General features: G+C 41.9%; 1 pseudogene; it reads right to left on the bottom strand.

Annotated features, from left to right (window-relative positions):
* Nucleotides 1–11,450: 11,450 nt before the first annotated feature.
* The window catches only part of LOC117229555 (sodium- and chloride-dependent glycine transporter 2-like), a 28,042-nt pseudogene continuing 21,215 nt past the window's right edge, over nt 11,451–18,277 (bottom strand).

Raw genomic sequence — 18,277 nt, 5'->3', positions numbered from 1 at the left:
CACTACTTGGCCGGAGCACAAAGGAATTAAAAATTGCATTCAACGTAAGCGGAAAAGATAAGGGAAGGAATTGCGCGCCTTGAATGGTCAGTTGGCGTGAGGTTTCAGTTGCGTGTGTGCAAGATTTATGACCCGTAGGTGGACGCAAAGGTAGGTATCATAAGATTGGTCTGCGCCGCCTTCCTCCGTTTTTTAACACTTCCACTTTTCACTTCTTCTTTAAGACCGCCAGACAGTGTCTCCTGCAGAATTTAGTGGTGACAATGACCAGACGAGCGAACATACGATCTGAAATTTGGTCCATTCTTCATCATAAATCTTGCACACAATCGATCTGAAACCCGGCGGGAAGCCATCTTTCCACGTTTCTCGAACGATCACCTGTACATTCGGTGTCTTCGAAATCACGACAATATACTGTCCGCCCGTTATTTTTATCAATTCGATTAGAAATCGTTCACTTGTTTAACCTCGGAGCGATAACCTATCGAACCTTCTCTCCTGATGATTGTTTAATTAATATCGACGTAAAACTTTTATCGCGTAAAATTCATTTCCTTCACCGGCCCAATGATACCGAATGCTGAATGTGTCGATAGAGTTTTCGAGATTATATTGAAAGGATCGGAGAGGTAAAGTTGTTTTGAACCGTTCGAAATACCACTGTTTAACATTAATGATACAAGGCTTGACAAGTTTCGGGACCGTGACCGTATTTATTAAACAGAAGTTCCCGTAAGATAGCGATCATATTGGAAGTTCTAGACATTATGGCCATCGAAAGCTCCCTTTATGCTGTTTAAATAGTGAAACAGCTTCGGTGGATAGTCGATGTTGACATTAAAATGGTAAATTATTTTATTATAGTCTTGACTACTTCCTGTGAAATTTATTTCAGGCATTTTGTGATCGAAGTTGCATTTTCTATTATTACTTCAGCCTCGACGATTTTCTGTGACGTTTACTTCAGGCATTTTGTGATCGAGGTTTCATTTTCTATTATTATTTCAGCCTTGACGAACTTTTGTGACGTTTAATTCACGTATTTTGTGATTGATGTTGCATTTTCTATCATTACTTCAGCCTTAACAATTTTTTATGACATTTACTTCACGTATTTTGTAATCAAGGTTGCATTTTTTAATATTACTTTAGCCTTGATTAATTTTTATGACATTTACTTCACGTATTTTGTGATCAAGGTTGCATTTTTTAATATTACTTTAGCCTTGATTAATTTTTATGACTTTTACTTCGCGTATCTTATGATCGATGTCACATTTTCCATTATTACCTCAACCTTGACGATTTTCAGTGATGTTCGTTCACGATATTTAGCGACTGAAACTGCATTTACTGTCGATAAAACGTTCGACGAGCAGAAGAAAAAAAAACAGCAATTTGTACAGGGAACGACGTAGCTATAAACGGAATAGGACAGCAAGAAGGCAGCGTGTATACAGCATCGTCACCGGCAATTCCGCCGTTAAATCGACTTAACTTTCTAACGCGCGTTAAATCGCTTTAAACCTGTCTCTAATTAGACGCCGTCTGCATGCTAGCGTTAATACGTCTCGAAATCGATATTACAAATGGAAGATTTCATACGCGCAGCCGGGGGCTAGATAATTGCCGCTCGACACGATTATCCTCGCATGTATAATTGTATTTAACAGGCAATCCGTACGGGATTAACGCACAAAATGTATTAAATACCGGCGTATACGTAAAACGAGAAGATTTTCTTTTTGTAATAATGAATGGCTGCTCGGATGATTTAATAAATCTCTTTCGCGCGCGCGCGCCATTTTCGTTTTCAGGAATACGTCGAAATTTTCGGCCGAATTTTCGGCCGGTCCGATGAATTTTAAATATCACCGTAATCGTCTGGTAATTCGGAAACGCTAATTTTCGCTTTTTAAAGCTGTAATTCCGCGTGCCGAAATATTCCACGCGCAACGATATCATCCGACGGACTCTAGCCGGCTGTTTGCCTTTCATCAAAGTTCGGATGACAGTGAGCCGAGAGGCGACTTGTGACGACGAGTAGTTCGAAAACACATTAGGATCGAGAATCGAAGGTGCGACAAATTGAGGACATCCTATAATGTTTCCCCCGAAACGATGCTTAGGGTGCAACCGCGGGATTGAAACCACCTCACGGCGGCTCCGCAAATATTGATTTTAGCGAAAATTGGTTCGGGTAAACGCTTTATAGTTCAAAGAAACCCGTACAATGCTTCGCTCTCGTCATATCTTCGTGGCAGAGCCGCGCTCTGAAAGCACGCGTCCCCCGCGAATGATGATCGAAGGATCCCGGATTATTTTACCGGTCCGGCAATGCGAGACTTCAACGTTCAAAAATTGCTCGCAGCGTGGCTTGCATCGTTAATTGTAATCGCGATTCGCCGCGAAATTTATATTCGATTCGGGCGAAATCGAAAACATTCAGCGAGCGAACGTTGTTCCGAAATAAACGATGTTCCCGTTAATGAGTCGCTTCTCTGCGAAGAATTTTCCGTGGAAACTGACACGAATGAAAGGGTTGTCCTCCTAAAAGGAGGAAAAAACGTCGCTCGTTCGGTTCGGCAAGCGATCAGCTTGTTTCTCGCGCAAGCTGAGCGTTTCTCATTATTAATATTACCCGGAACGGCGGGAGGGAGGGGGCGGAAATAGAACTCGACGAGCGCGGAACTTGTTTACGATTTAATTTCGAAGTTTGAACGAAAGAAGAGTTCGCGGTTTTTTAGCGAAGCTATTGGAAAATATGGAATGAACTGGGCGCTGTAGCTCTTCGTTTCGGCACAGCGCGCGCCGCGGCGCAGCTAAAACATATTTAAAACTTCCCGGCTGTCTTTTAACGCGCGCGGAACTCTTAATTGTTCCTCGAGCCAGCTCGAGCGAACCGCGCGCGGAATATTTCCGCGAAGCTGGAAGACAGCGCAGGCGTGATCTTTCATTTATTCGTTGTTCGTGGACGACGAATAGGTCGATTAACAAATGTCCGCGAATAACAAATGATTAGACTTATTCGTTATTTCGAGCAACGTTCGCCCGACACCGGTCATAAATTTATTTTTTTTTTATTGAAACCTAATAAGAGCATTGTACCGAATCATTTGCATAGTTTTCTGACCGCATTGGAAGCCATCAGACTGTTGATTGATTTATAAAGCTGATAAAATCGGCTGCGAGAATTTATTAATTTTGAAAGGATTGTTCAATCCACTGCTCTGCTTGTAATTATAACTACACTGCGGATCTCGATGCAAGGTAAAACATTTCGAACGCGTTTGCGAGAAATGCGAATCGAATGGAAATAAATCGTATCTTTCGATCATTTCGATAAGTCGAGAACCAGCGGAACGATATTATTAAATTCTTCGCGTGTCTTCATAATTTCATATCTGGGCTGCACATTTCTCCCATAAATGCATAAAATCCGCGGTCTAATTACAACGATAAATTCTCTTGCTTGCAGGATGGTAATTATGACGTAGGAAGATCTGTGTCGCGACTTTGAGCGCAAAAAGTGGCATCTCGGACAGAAAATGTTTTGAGATTGAAAAATTTTCGACGGTTAACACGCATCCGCGCGGGTGCCGTGTGCGATCGACATCAAAGGAGCCGCTACGGAATCAACATCAAAGAAATCAAATTCAGTTTATTTTCTGCCTCTGTAAATTCATTCTGTAAAAAAATCAACGCGAAACTTTCATTCAATTAAGTTACCTAAAATATTCCGTCCTGCGGGGCTGATTCCTCCGCCGAAAAGTTCGATCGCAATTTTTCACCGATCTGGTATAATTTCCAAATTTTATTTTATTCGATTCGCAAAACGTAGAGACTTTAAGATGATAATCGATGTCATACACAACCTTAGCTTGCAATTTACGGGTGAAAAAATTGTTAACGATTTAATTTCTTAATTTTAACTTTACTTTAACTGCTTTGCAGTACTCATTTAATTAAATAAAATGCTCTAATTTTCTGAAATCTTCGAGCTTTCTCGCGCGGTCGCGTCGAAAGGTGCGTCGAAAAAAGAATCGATAAATAATATTATTAATGATCCCGGGCGCAGCCAGTTATATTTTCGCGGAAAGGGGCGACTCAGTTCCAATTTAGTAAATTGCGACGGACTTTCGAATCGAAATGACCAGGCCGGCGCAGAAAAAGGTGAACAAGTTACGAAACAGGCCACACATTCGGTTGGCCATTGGACACTTCCAGCACCTTGATGGACGCCGTGGACGTGGGGGTGTCGTCGCCTGTGCCCTTTTCCATGGCCGGAACCCCCTACGGCCGAAGCAAACTCCGATCCCTCGGTGAACAATTAAAACGAAAAGTGTGTGAAATTCGTAGAACAACCGGCGGCCGGCCGGAGACCGTCCAAACAATTCGGCCTCAACTTTCCAGACTCGTCGTTCGAATCGGCCTGGCAGATCGTCAACTCGATGAAAGATTCCATGGATTTCGCCGGGGATTCTGTACGTAAATGATTTGCGACCGCCAATGAGAATATCGGAAGCGTTCGGATTCTGAAACGGAACCGGGCCTTAAATGGTCCACGATCACGGAATAATTCATGAAGTGTCCGGTCCGCCTTATAAATGCGCGCTATGGCTGGACTCTATAAATCTTGCCGCCGTTAATCCGCGATAGCGCGGAAGTCAAAGGGTTCCGACGCAAACAAAGTGATCGGAGAACAGGTGCTCGCATCGGAGAATCCGCGCGCGCGACGATGTTTCCGAAAATTTGATTCGCATAAGCGGCGAAGAATGACGAATCAAATGCGAGACGCCGTCGATGCAAAATGCGCGATCGAATGACAATTTAACGGGACAAAGAATTCGTTCGAATGAGAATTTATTCGAGGAAGGAAAATATTCGATTCGAATTCGTGAGGAAAATATTTGATCCGAATAAGAATGGTAGAGTAAAATTACAATTCTATTAAAAATTGCATTATAAAGAATTAAATCGAATAAATCAGTTAAATTTTATTCTTATAAAATTACGTAAGAGCGAACACAGAAGCGAATAATTATTCGCGTTATCGTGCAAATAATTTAACTGTTCGAATAAATAGATCGAATAATTTATGTCGCGAGCAACGAATAATTGTCGTTCGAATGAAAAATATTCGATCGGAAGGAATTTATTCGGATAATTATGTTAGATAAATGTTTCATCGATACAACGGGGAAAGTAAGATTTCACGCAGAAATTCTAAACAGGCGGAATAAATGTTTTCTACGCCATTGTCGCAGACCGATGTCCCGCGGCCCTCGCGAATTTATTACGCGGACGTTTTCGTCGAATCGAGTTTACGAAGAATTCGAAGCAAAGAAAATTTTGATCGGATGGAAATTGGGTGCTCGACTACGGAGTTGCCGCGGAACTTTTAACTTTAAAGCTGATGAACGAGGTCAGGCCCTGTTATAAAATTATTCCGCGGTTTGGGAGATGCTGCCGGTATTTTTGACATTGTCCGCAGCTCGACGCTGCGGCGTTTTTATACGATCATTAACAGGCGCGTGAATTCAGCATTTAAAGAACTGCTTTAAACTCGAACATTTTGATTAAATAACAGATTTCAAGTGTTACACGTGCGTACGAGCACGTGTTAGAATCATAGCGACGTAAGTGACATTTTCGAAAATGTTCACTTGTGTACGAGAACGTGATGCATACGTGCCAAAATGTTAAAAAGACGAGTGAAACGAATCGTTACTATAAATCGACTTAACTCTAAATTATCTCAATAATAAATTTGCCGTGTGAACAGTACAAATCGCTGTTCCAATTCAATACTGTGACATTTTAAAAAATAACGTGACTTGGAAATATTCTACTATTTCATACCAAATAGTACTGGGCTGGCCAATAAGTCATTGCGGTTGCATTGCAAAAGCTGTATTGCTACCTATTGGGAAAAACCGCGATGACTTACTGGCCAACCCAATATTATCTGGATAATGCATTACTGACGTATCTTTAAATGTATAAGGCAAAAGCATTAATCATCATATCCCACTGTTCCATTTCTACGTTCTTTGCTTGTATCCGGAGAAATATTGAGATGTTAAAATATCGATATTTACATAGATTCTATTTTTATTATATTTATTTATATTTATATTTATTTTATTATATTTGTTTTATCATACTTATTTATATTTATATATATCATATTTATTTATATTTATATTAATTGTTGCGCACGGCACAAAATTAAAGCGCCGGAATTCGGGAGGAGACGACACGCGATTTATTTGATTTAGACTCCACAATCCTTTGATTTACAAGCTTTTGGAGCACGGCTCCGTTCGGCGTATGCAGTGTAGCACGGCTACGACAGAAGTATAACAATTGAAGCACGGCTTCGTATAGGCGCAAGGGGCGCTAAATTAAACTTGTCTGTAAGCGATAACGATACTTGGAGAATCTCGCCGTTATCACATTTGCGGCAGTATATATAGACACCTGGCCGATGCTCAAGGTGACGCATCGTCAGGTGTCGAAAGCCGGTCATTGCCTCCTAAGGCAAAAACGCTGCATGTATACATTAGGCCGAGGCGAGCGTTTGACGGTCGGGCCAACGCACGTCGATCGTGTTATTGTCTTGCCGCCTCGCCGTTTATTCGACAAAAACGGCGAGACGGCGTACATCGAAAGTCGAGCGTGCGTTGACCCGCGGTCCGCGATTCGGCCGAAACATTAATTTTATTTCATTTTTTTCAATGTACAAGTGTACAAAAGTTAGTGGAACAATGTTTCATTGTTTTCGAAAACCAAGTTATTATTGGAAAAATAAAACTTTAAATGCCATCTTCTTTAAACTTCGTTAATTAGACAATATCTCAGTATCGAATTAGAGCAGTGAGACAATTAGAAGACAACGACACTCATTGTTTCTCACAATGATAAAACTGTCACTCGCGCCGCTATGATTCTAACCCTTTATCCTTTACTTTAAAACCATAAATGGATTCACATTGATTTCGTGCTTTCCAGTTGTCGTTCGAAGTAAATGAAGGAACAGGTACAGCGGCTAAAATAACGTGCTATTTCGATCGCGATGAGGTACGACTATTTTCGTCCAAATGTAAATAATATTTTCAGACGATACACTGTTATATCGGTGACAAGCCGTGTGCAAACACTCCTCGGATTGTACGAATTCCGCGCAGGCTAAAATATTCTCGTTTCGGACGATCGAATAATAGCGAGTTAATTTTGACTGGTTATTTTAAGAATGAACTTGTCTGTTCGTTTTTCGCGAGATCGAAACGTAAAAATACGGTCTCCGATGAAACGAGCAGTCGAAACACAGAACCGTGAAAGCATTAGAAAACACACAGAAATATTGTTAGATAATTTCCCGCCTAATCTGGTCCCGGTTTCAAAATTTTCACGTTGTCGAAAGATCCATATATCTGGGTGTTTCATTATTATTTTTACGGTTATTTTATTATACCCACGCATGTTCCGCGTGAACGAAGCGAAATGGTCGCTATTATCTCCAAATATGCAGGGCAACATGCGCTTCAGCGAGCCTGCGAGAATAAAACGTTTCGTAAATACAGAGTGTCCCATAATTATTCTGAGGTCATTTGAAGAAACTTTTTCCTTAACGAAAATGCGATCCGCGGCTTCGTTCACGAGTTATCGACGAAAAACAGTGACCAATGAGAGGCGAGCTCGGCTGGTGAGATCGGCTGGCACCAGGTGGCCGAGCCAATGAGCGGAACTAGGCTTCGCACGCTCGTTGGTTCGCGACGCCTCGCACCGCCTCGCGCCAGCCGTTCTCGCCTCTCATTGGCCACCGTTCTTCGCTAATAACTCGTAAACGAAGCCGCGGGTCGCATTTTCGCTGAGGAAAAAGTTTCTTCAAATGACAGGAACCGCTCGTTTCTCGCATGTGCAATAATTTTACTCTGTAGAACGCGTTGCACTCGCAACTTTTAATACGGTTCTCGATGCGCCCGCTGATTGCGAACGCATTAATAATATGTTATTAAAGAGCGGAACGGTACGATAGCAAGGGAATGTTTAATAAATCGTTGAAGCACGCGACCGCCGCGGTGTAATGAAACGTCGAGTTCGGTTGGACGCAAAGGAATCGGGATCGGAATCGGAGAGCGGCGTGCAGGGGATCGAATCAATAACGTTAATATCGGCAGAAAAGGATCACGGTTTCGGAAAGCAAGTGGCTCGGCCGGGCGCGCTACTTTCTTCACGGCGAGGAAGGCGGTTGTCTCCCATTTCGTTTGGCGGGTCATATCTCCGCGAACCGCACAAGTAGTTCGGAAGAACTGTGCTGGGGAATCGGGGGAGGGGGGAGGGCGCCGGGTGGGAGAGAGATAAGAGTAATAGTAAATTTATCGGGTAACACAAAGCGGAAGTGGTCAAGAACGGGGCAGAAAGTACGGCAGAAATAGGTTCGATCCGAACGATGGAGCGCGGCCGAAACTTTTCGTTTCAAAGTACGATTACGTACGTACCGTGGAAAAACTTGTATTAAGACGTTCGAAGTTCGCGGGATTTTACGGCGAATGGGGGCAACTTTTAAAGCGTTGCCCGCCGAACACCGCGGGCGAAACCGCCACTGGACACTGCGCGGCTTTTAAAAAATTTGCAATTCGTCGAACATTGAAATATTACCGCGATATAAGGAAAGTTCGCCGCGCGGCCGCAACGAGTTCGCATATTTCTTGCATAAAAATTTCAATGGCTTTATTCCGGGCCCGGAAGCGAACCGCGCCGCGAACAATGGAACACCGTAGTCCGGTGTACACGTCGCTCCGAACCCGATCCGAACAGCCCCGGTTCGTCCATTTCGAACGGCTCTCAGATATTTTCAGTTTTAACGAACATTATTTTCGTACCGATAATCAGCTCCTTTATCTTCCGTCAACGGGATAACACTGACGTTTGCATAATGTTTCCACGTAACTGTAGAAGAAGCTCGTGTACGTAAAATTGCTCGCCGGTTGCCTTCTATTTGTTGTCGGGCATAACTAGCTTTACGTTTATCGTTTAAGACATGTTAGATGCTTTAAATGTTTTAATTCAAAAATAATGTTCTATTCGATAAATATAATGTTAATTATGCCTGCGTTATTTCGGCACAGAGTATTTAAATCGTCCACGTAATTGCTCATAGAGTTTCTTGAAAAAATATATTTTCATTTGCTGAATAAATTGTTACAAGTATGAGAATTGTTATAAGCAGACCGCGGATTTTTTAGCAAAATAATAATTGTCTTCATTAATCACAAGATGTAGGAACTACGTAGACATTTACTTCTTTTCTCGATCATTATAACGAATTGATGCTAATGCAATAATATATTCAAATTGTACACATGTTTTTGCTATTTTCCATTTAATTTATTTTTTTTTGTCATAACTGCATTAAATCCGCAGTCCAGTTACAAGCGTCGTCGCTAGTAAAATCGTGAGAATGGTCCTGTCGCAGGTCAATGTGTTTTAAAATACAAAATGGCGCTCGTGTTTTACGCACGATACCGTTTAGTATAAATAAAGCATATTTATCTCGATGATTTTCCATCGCACAGCCATCGGTCCGAACGCATTCGAACTCGAACATCTTGAACCGGTTACGAAAATACATTTCAAACGCGATCTACATGCAATATGAAATTTGCTGCGCCGATATCCGATCACCGGAGTCAAGCTACGAAAATATTTCAACGTTCATTTCCATCGTTCGATTCGCCCCTTTAAATATTTTATGGAAAGTGTCGCCGAAAACAGGGAAGGAAGAAACCGTCGATAAAAACGACGCCACGGAAATCCGGCCCCGAAAACGTATTATAACCCGGCACGCCGCTACGATTACGGCCACTTTAAACTTGAGATTAGTCCGGCATAAGGGACGATCGGACCACCCTCTGTCAAGCCAAATGAGACCCGCACACCCGGGAGCACGCCTCAGTAGACGGATCCCACCCCCAAGAACCTATGGCATCGTTTAATTACTCGCGCTATCGTCGCACATTGTGGCGCCGCAATCTTCATCCGGGAAGCTTATAGCGTCGCATAAACGTGCGGATACAGCGTTCACGGCAAGTTCGGGGTATCCAGACAAACGTAAAATATCGAGCAGTAAATACCGGATAGCCTCTTTACTATCGCACCGAAAAAACCGGATTCCTCGCGGTAGCACGGATTTTACGGCGTTCTGTCTTTTAAGAGAGATTCGAGCCAACGTCGCAGCCGATGAGTTTCCTGACAAACTGCTGTCTGATGAATATGCCAGGATCGGGCGAACCTAATCGGCGATGCGCGACGATGATAGTACGGGTTCCGCGAATCTAAGGAAGCTGGTTATTTTTTGAATCGGCTGAAAATTTCGTCCGATGATGTGTTCGGCGATGAGCGAAAACCGCTTCGAAAATCTCCAAGTAAATGACATTTTTCCCCAAAGTTCGCGGTTGAGTGCATTTCGTATTTCCTGATATGTTAAATAAATGTTGGGTGATCTGAAAATATGTTGGTATATTTATAAATTCATATTGTTATATTTCGAAAGAAATATTCTACAATATATTATGTATACGTATTTCTGAAATATAATTAACTAATTATATATTTATAAATTGTTGTTTGAACAGTTTATTTAAATTGTTGGTATATTTATCAATTGTTATTTGAACAATTTATTGGACTTGTTGGTATATTTATAAATTCTTATTATTATACATGAAAAGAATTATTCTACAATATATTATGTATTCATATTCCTTAAATATAATTAACTATATATTTAACAGTTAACTGTTTAATAATCCTTTACAAAATTTCTCTATACAATTACTAAAATCTCCTAATTATCCAAAAAGTTCCGAAAGCTTCGATAATTATGAAAAATTCGCCAAAAAATGGACAAAATTAACCCAAAAAATTAGCAAAAATCAGGAAAAATAGCATTTTTCTCTCTCTCTCTTTACAAATTTATAAAAAATAATCTATATTAATTTATAGAGAATAAAAGAAGCCAGTTAAAATAATCAGAAATAAATAAAAAATTTTATAGCGAATCGTCCCGTACTCTATTTACTATTCCGAAGATCTATTTATCTTCTGCCACGCTGAACAGCCAAATCTCCGACAATCTCGATCCTCAGAAGAAAGATTTGGCATTATCAACATATCGCGAGTAATTCGCGCAACGTTTGATCAGCGCGACCGTTGTTTATCGCGAAATCGCGAGCCCCGAAGAGCATTCCGCGGCGAGCATTCCCGCTCGCAATGGAAAGCGTGTCGCAAAAACAGAGAGCGATTTGCATAATAATCTCTAGTTTGTCGAGCATTATTCCAGCTGATATTTCGATTCAGCTTGTATCCAGCCGCCTCCGCCATAAACTCCGTGATTTGATGGCGCGCAATTGCCGGTAATCGTTCGGCCCGAATTAATGCGCTTATATTCCTACGTAACGATAGTAATTCACGGAGATTTAGTGGTGTCATTATTGGCCACCGTGACAAACTTACCGGTCCTTTCCGCGACCGTCCGATGAAAAAAAGAAAGCCGCGATCGGGCAGCGAGGGTCGACAGTGCCCGTTTCGGTATTCCGATCGCGTTCGCCCAGTCAGGGAATATGTACGTGCCATAATAACCGAACCGGTACGTACATACTTGATACACGTGCGCACCGCACCCTCGGGCCGGAATAAAAAAGAATTGTCTGGTATTTCGTCCGCGGACGCCTCCGGAGGGCACTGATCTCTCGGTACACCGGCCAATTAGGAATTCCGATATTTTCAGCTCGAAAGAAAACGCCGTTCCCCGGTTCTCCCCAGAGCGTGATTGTAGCTTAAGTGGCCGCCGCCGGCTTACGTGGAAATGAACAATTTTTCGACCCCTTTCGCCGATTCACCGCCGGTTTCAATGCCGACCGGCCCGCGATCGATTGAAATTACATACGCGGCTCGTAAACACCGCCGTCCTCCGTCCTGCGCCACCCTTGAAAACTTCGCGCTCCCTTTAAACCCATCGCGGACAAGAATTTCCTAAAATATGGAACACATAAAGATGCACTCCTCTTCGGTACCATACAGAAATGCAGTCTACGCTACGGATAAACGACGAATGTAAAAAATATATACGCCGTCGCGCGGCATCTTTTATTCGCTGTCACGCTTGGGTCAAAGTGTCGCACATCTTTTTCTTCTCGAAAAAGCGACGTTGCATGAGAAGTATTAAATTAACGATTAATTATGTTCTAGAACGTTCAAATTGTATTCTCAACTTTTTGGGTGTCAATGCAGCATTGCTACTTCCATAGCGATTTGATAAAAGTCAAAGCGTCTCACATTTTTCCTTGTAAAAGCGACGTTGTCGAGGAAAAGATTAAATTAGTAATTAACGGTGTTCTAGAACGTTCTAATTGTATTCTCAATTTTTTGGGTGTCGATGCAGCATTGCAACTTCCACAGCGATTTCATAAAAGTCAAAATGTCTCACATTTTTTCTTGAAAAAGCGACGTTGTCGAGGGAAGAGTTAAATTAATAATTAACGATGTTCTGGAACGTTCAAATTGTATTCTCAATATTTTGGGTGTCGATGCAGCATTGCTACTTCCACAGCGATTTAATAAAAGTCAAAGTGTCTCACATTTTTTCTTGAAAAAGCGACGTTGTCGAGGAAAAGATTAAATTAGTAATTAACGGTGTTCTAGAACGTTCGAATTGTATTCTCAATTTTTTGGGTGTCGATGCAGCATTGCTATTTCCTGAGCGATTTGATAAAAGTCAAAATGTCTCACATTTTTTCTTGAAAAAGCGACGTTGTCGAGGAAAGAATTAAATTAGTAATTGACGGTGTTCTAGAACGTTCGAATTATATTCTCAAATTTTTGGGTGTCAATGCAACATTGCTATTTCATGAGCGATTTAATAAAAGTCAAGGTGTCTCACATTTTTTCTTGAAAAAGCGACGTTGTCGAGGAAAGAATTAAATTAGTAATTGACGGTGTTCTAGAACGTTCGAATTATATTCTCAATTTTTTGGGTGTCGATGCAGCATTGCTACTTCCACAGCGATTTAATAAAAGTCAAAGTGTCTCACATTTTTTCTTGAAAAAGCGACGTTGTCGAGGAAAGAATTAAATTAGTAATTAACGGTGTTCTAGAACGTTCGAATTGTATTCTCAAATTTTTGGGTGTCAATGCAACATTGCTATTTCCTGAGCGATTTAATAAAAGTCAAGGTGTCTCACATTTTTTCTTGAAAAAGCGACGTTGTCGAGGAAAGAATTAAATTAGTAATTGACGGTGTTCTAGAACGTTCGAATTATATTCTCAAATTTTTGGGTGTCAATGCAACATTGCTATTTCCTGAGCGATTTAATAAAATACGCGTAAAATACAATTACCAGAGAAGGTAATATCCGTGATATCTACAATATATAATATTATATCCGGCGTACAAATGTAATAATTTCTAAATACCATTAAGCTCGATAACAATTTCACAGAAATTATTACACGCCGGTAAATGCTGGCTCGGCGGAAATGGAGGAGACTTTCATTAACACGCTGCTGTGCAGATCTCTACAAAATTCTTTTATGCCTAGAACATCTAAAAACGGCCGATTAAAAATTCTTTGTGATAATTAATAGACTGCATATTTCGTCCATCAATAGCAAAAATAGATTGCAAATACTGTAACATCGATTGAATAAATCTCGCAAGAGAAACCAAAAAATTTCCCTTAGCATTTTAAATTAAAAAAAGAAAAAAGAACAGCCCGTCGACAAGCAGCGTTCCACCGGTTCGCCTAATCGCGGTTCCGCGATACCGCGGCATCCGGTCCGGTTCCGCGGCGAAATCGCCGAAAAACGATAAAGAGGAAGCGTAATGAACGCGCGCGAGGCAATCGCGTGGCGTTATCGAAAATTTCCAAGTTGGATTGTTTATGAAAATTGGATGACCGATGACCGCAACACGCGCGGAAACTTGTCGGAGGGCGAGCGCGGCGCGATAACTCAGCCGGAGATCACGCTCGATTGGCCGCGAAACAAAGCCCGGCCCGGCCCGGCCGGTTTCCGTTATTTTTCTGGCCGGGCCGCGGCAAAAAGCAGAACGTGATCGAGCGGGGCCGCGGTTCTTTTTCCCTCGGCGATCGATTCGAGCGGTGCGCGGAACAGAAATTATGTTATCGATTAGATCAGTTGTTCGAAATCAGTCGGCGCGCGCGCGCGCGCGGTCCGGTAATGGACGCGCGGCGGAAGGAGTTTGCCGATCGAGTGACGCGATCATTTATTTCGATACGAGCGGCGATCGCCAAAGTGGAACGTGACAGGGGTTCGAGCGACGTCCCTTTTCGCGGGACGAGTAAAAAGAGCCGGGGTGAAGGGGACCATTAACCGGCCCACCTGTACTTTCGCCGGTTTTCCATGGTTATTACTGGCCGCTGTCACGTGTGCCGGCGCGAAAAACAAGTTAACGTTTTCGAAGATCGATGGCCGGGCCTGTCGCCGACTGCCGATTCTCGAGAAAGTCGAGCGACCGCTTTGCGAGAAATTAATCTGAATTCTATGGGGACTGGTCGATCGCCGACGCTTCGTCCGCCGGAAGTCTGTTAATTCGATGAATGGCCGAAATTCGAGTGGCAGAGACAAAGGCTGACGAATGCGATTTCATTCGATGTATCGTGACCGAAACGCGAGCTCAATGGGAATCGAGATTCGGGCAGGAATTCGCACCGAAAATACTTGGTTCGAAGAAAATGGAATGCAACCCTGAATTCGTACGAACATGTTCTTACGAAATCGCGTAATAACGAGCACGATCGATGATTATTCGCGTTATTGTTCGCATAATTTCACGATCTTTGTTCGAACGAATAGATGGAATAATTTATGACGAACAATGAATCGTTTTTATCCGAATAAAATATTGGATTGGGAAGAATTCATTCGGATGATTATCTGATGAATATTTAATCGACACAGTTCTCGGACATCTCTGGAAGAAAAGGATTAGCTACAAGCAGGCAGTTCTACCTTTGGCGGCATTTTTTGGCGGATATTCTGTTTTATCCGTGCTTTCCATCGAAAAACCGCGGTCGTACAGAGTATTTGCAATTATAGTTATTATGTAACGAGGCTATAGAAGTGTAACATGATTGCGTTCGAATTGTTTTTAACGAATTTGCGGTCAACGAACCGAATTAATGCTTTTCGAGTTACAGTAATGTCTCTGTAATTGACGCTGAGATTGTCCATAAAAATGGACAGATACGATAGAGGAGATACGATTATCCGAGTCTTGCGGTTCGTTTTTATAGTTAGGAATTGTCAACAACTATAAGAACGAGTTGCGGGGCTCAAGTAATCGTATCTCCTCTTTCCAAATTGTCCATTTTTGTGGACAATCTGAGCGTCAGTTAGGGAGACATTACTATAATGCTTGACCGATGAATTTCCCGGCGAGGTTGATCTGTAAGTATACGAAAACAACGATGAAAATTGAAAATTTCGGGCGAACATTTGGAACAGATCGATCACATACGCGAACATGATTGGACGAAAATACGGAGGGGATTTAATAATTAACGGTCAATTAAAAGTTCGTCCGATAAATTGGACCGAAAAGTTGAATTCTCCGAGCTTAGGAGAAGTTACAATTGCATTTTCACGCGTGCGCTACGGAATAAATAATTGCCTTATTTTTCAATCGCCTGTACGTCTTTCATTCTCTTACACTTCTTCTTTCTTTTTTTCATTATTGTCTACGGAAAGCGTCCCACGCTTTAAAGAAACTTTCAAAGAACGCCGAGAAACGATAATTAAAGGCGTCCTGGGACAATATTAAGGAAGCGATTAATTAACAAGAATTCTGCTGCGCCGGGTAGCGCTTAAGGTTTTGCAAAAATCGTTCGAGAAAAATGCGCGAACGAGAGAACGGTGTCCAGATGATCAAAGCATCCGAGATGAAGTTGAATCAACAGCAATTATTCGGAATACACCGTGTGGACATTTCGGAATCGTTTCTGATTCGCCAGTCCTCCTCGATCTCGGTTCGCTGGGAAGATTTCACTGGGAACGTTCCGCGCGATACGTGTGTGTGCGTCTCTTGGAATGGATATATGAATTATTGAAAGTAAAAGAACGAGGCTTGCAACTCGAGGCAGAGAAAAGATATTCCAGGCAATGAGAGTTGCGCGATGCATCACCCTCTAGAAAAACCGTAGGAAAGTGAAAAGAATGCGAGCAGCAGTTGTCCCTCATTAAAGCGATCATCCCCCCCGGGCGAGTGTCATTCCAAGCACGCGTGAGCACAAAGGATACGCTGCGCGTCGATGCAGTTTCGCATTTGCAATTGCGACGCCAGAAATAAAACAGAATTATAACACTGGGCCCGAAATGCCTGCCCTGGATAAATTCGAATTATCCTGACCGCGGAAAATCGAATCTGATTCTCTCCCCTCTCGACACCGTTGTTACTTATTAATTATATTAATTCAAGATCGTCAGCTTATTCTGCGAAATTGCTGGCAAAACCTCCGAATTGTAAATTCGACACCGTAAATATTATCGGAGACTCGAAAAAGATGCGCTCTTTCTCTCTCTCTCTCCTTCTCTCCCTTTCCATCTCTCTCTCTCTCTCTCTCTCTCTCTCTCTCTCTCTCTCTCTATCTCTGTCTCTCTGTCTCTCTCTATTTGCAGAATATTCGAGTACGACGACCTCTGATCTCTCAAAATTGAAAAAGTGGCAAAATTGGTGGCAAAATTGTAAATTCGACACCGTAAATATTATCGGGAACTCAAAAAAATGCGCTCTTTCTCTCTCTCTCTCTCTTTCTCTCTCTCTCTCTCTCTCTCTCTCTCTCTCTCTCTCTCTCTCTCTCTCTCTCTCTCTCTCTCTTTGCAGAATATTCGACGACCTCTGATCTCTCAAAAATGAAAAAATGGTGGCATAATGTTCCCTCGCGGAATAAATAATTACTTAATAGGTCGTCCGCGAAGGAATATACGTATATTCGCGGTCGACGCGCGATTTCATTCCAGCGAAGGAAGCCCCGCTGTCGAAAGAAATTTAATACAGAGAGGCAACAAGCAGAAAGGGATTTGATATTTTTTCACGCAGTTCCCGGCTGAACGTGCGCGGTATCACCGAGATATGAAAAAAAAAGAAAGAAGAGAGCGCGCGAGCAAGCATTATGCGCTTTACATGCCATCTGCAGCCCGCAAGAAATAAAATAGGTGTGTATGCGTGTATATATATACCGAGTGTCGCTAAAACGGCCGCGGCGACGCAACTCGAAGAAGAGCGACGCTACATTGAAAAATAAAATGTATTCATGAGCTTCGTTTCCGGCTGAAATAACACCGCCTCGGGTAACTTTATGTGCTTGAACGCGATTGAACACGGGTATCTACAAATAGCCGATGCTCTTTGCGGCACGTTAATGCGTGTAGAGGCTGGCCTGTAATTTTTCGTAGAAGTCCGAACGCGGAATTTTTACAGAGACGCGGCTCTAATTTTAAAGTGCTTCAACTTGAAAATTTGATTCGCGACGCGCGCGTATCCTCGCTTATAAATCGATACAGCGCATGAAAGGAGCCGGCGAAATTCTCTTAGCAATAGATCTTTACGGAACTCGTCAGAACGACGGATCACTAATTGTTTAATTTACGATTATTCGTATCGTAAAGATTAAAGATTAGAGATTTACGAGTTATTTATTCAATTTATATATTACTGTATATTTATACTGTCACTATTTATTTCTAATTAATTTTATTTATTACCATTTATTTTATACTATTGCTATTTATATGTTACAATAATACACTTGTTAAAAATCAGAATAAGTGTCCTATTGTTACTTTTATAAACTAATGTAAAACAGCTGTTTTTCGTGCTCCGTAAATCTAGCGTTAAATACAATGCTCCGAGATGCAAGATTAAAAATCGTCTTTGTTCAAATCATTTTTCTTATCAACAATGCACGCCACGTTCTTTTACTCGATCGCATATTAACAGACGTTATAATACAGACGAGAACAGTAATTTCGATCGCGTTGCGGCGTTCCGACGACTGACGACTCTAAGTAGAAACAGTGAATTATGGTCAGACACGGTGTACCAGCCGTAGTCGAAAAACTCCGTGTACCGAACAATGTTACCATTTCTGTAATACCCTGTATTTATGCACGCTCTATGCATCCTGCAGAAACAGATTTTCAGTCTTGGATTTATTGTTAAGGGAAGCGAAACCGCATTATCGTTAACGT

Source organism: Megalopta genalis, chromosome 3 (genome assembly GCF_051020955.1).
Source record: "Megalopta genalis isolate 19385.01 chromosome 3, iyMegGena1_principal, whole genome shotgun sequence".
NCBI classification, from domain to species: domain Eukaryota; kingdom Metazoa; phylum Arthropoda; class Insecta; order Hymenoptera; family Halictidae; genus Megalopta; species Megalopta genalis.
This window is presented reverse-complemented; position numbering and strand designations above follow the sequence as displayed.